We start from the raw sequence: 1,801 nt of genomic DNA, 5'->3' as shown, positions 1-1,801 counted from the left end.
AATGTCTGAAATGGAGTTTGATACTGAAGAGTGCTGGATGGTGTTCTATTAATGAGGTAAGCAGCAGAACAAAGAGCCTCCCCCCAAAAATGATGAGGCATACGGGCCTCAAATAAAGAGGCACGAACAACCTCCAAGAGATGACGATTCTTACGCTCTGCGACGCCATTCTGTTGTGGTGTATAGGCACATGTGGTTTGATGAACAATTCCATGGTGACTTAAAAAATTATGTAGGTCATGGTTGACGTACTCTCCTCCATTGTCAGACCGAAGCGTAGTGATTTTCTTGTCAAACTGAGTAGCAACATATTGATAAAATAACTTGAATTTGGCGGTGACTTCACTTTTCTGCTTTAAGGGAAAAACCCAGGTCATCCGGGTGCAATCATCAATAAACGTCATAAACCACTTAAAACCGCTAATAGTGGGAACTCGTGATGGTCCCCAAACATCAGAATGGACAATCATGAAAGGCAAAGAACTTTTATTCAATCTTAATGGGTAAGAAATACGATGGCTTTTGGCCAAAATGCAAGTTTCACAATGAAAGTCTGATTCAGCAAACTGGGAAAACAAATCTGGAAATAAAAGTTTCAGATAACCAAAAGAAGCATGACCTAATCGTCTATGCCATAGCCAAATTTTCTTCATCCTGATAGACTCATCTCCTCTCACATGATGTGTCTGACTCAATCTTGTACTGCTGTCTTCTGTCAAGTCCAGATAATACAACTTTCCCCTCCTAGTACCACATCCAATCACGGTCCTGGTGAGAAGATCCTGAAATAGACAATACAATGGCCAAAAACACACGGTACAATTAAGGGAATCAATGATTTGAGGAACAGATAACAAGTCATAGTCGAGTGAAGGGACAACTAAGACATGATCAAGACTTAATGAAGATGTAAGAGATAAAGACCCTTCTCCCATAACTTGGGAGGTGGTTCCATTGGCACTGGTAATATGTGTTTGGCTTGATGGTTTGGTAGAGTGCAACCCAGTAAAACTAGATGTCATGTGATCAGTAGCGCCAGTGTCAATAATCCATGATCTATTACAAGTAAGTGAAGATGTGCAAGAGGTACCTGAGGTGGCCAAGGCCTTGGAGCCATATGTACCTGATGGAGGTTCTGATGCAGTCTCCTCGGATGACTGAGCGGATGCAAATGAGGCTCTGGTAGAATCCTTTTTTCGCCCTTTGTGGACCCATCCTTCTGGATAACCAATGATCTCATAACAGCCCTTAATTGTATGGTTATCTAAACCACATTTGGTACACTTCATTGGAGGCCGGTTACGAGTAGGGTCGACACTATAGTTGTTCGGCCGAGATTGTTTGGACCTCGCAGTAGCCAAGGCTGTGGCTTCGGAGGTTACACCAACTTCAGACATGGTTCCCTGTCGGTTACTCTCTCTTTTAATATGTGCATATGCGGCCTCCAGTTCGGGTGTTGGCTCCATCCGCAAAATCTCTCCTCGGATTTGATCGAAATTATTGTCCAAACCTGCAAGAAATATATAAACTCGGAGACGATCAACCTCTTTGCGTCTAGTCTCAATGTCTTTCGGATGCTCCATGGTGCTTGGACTTAATTGATCAAGCTCCTGAAAAATCTCAGTGAGCTCACTGTAATATTTGGCAACTGATGCGCCAGCTTGCTTCATTATGAATGACCGTCTGTGAAGGTCATAAATCTTGGCTTCATCAGCACCATCTGAATAGGTTTGCTTGATTGCAGCCCAGACTTGCTTTGCTGTGTCATAACGAATAAATCGTTTAATCTGAGTAGGTTGCA

At 42.8% G+C, this 1,801-nt stretch overlaps 1 long non-coding RNA gene across 1 annotated transcript; it reads right to left on the bottom strand.

Moving 5' to 3' along the window:
• LOC109950460 lies at positions 460-1,243 on the bottom strand. The gene is made up of 2 exons (XR_002272678.1): positions 1,091-1,243; positions 460-782 (listed from the first exon to the last, which is right to left on the bottom strand). It is a non-coding gene; the product is annotated as an uncharacterized LOC109950460 (long non-coding RNA).

Source organism: Prunus persica, chromosome G7 (assembly GCF_000346465.2).
Source record: "Prunus persica cultivar Lovell chromosome G7, Prunus_persica_NCBIv2, whole genome shotgun sequence".
Taxonomy (NCBI): Eukaryota; Viridiplantae; Streptophyta; class Magnoliopsida; order Rosales; family Rosaceae; genus Prunus; species Prunus persica.
This window is presented reverse-complemented; position numbering and strand designations above follow the sequence as displayed.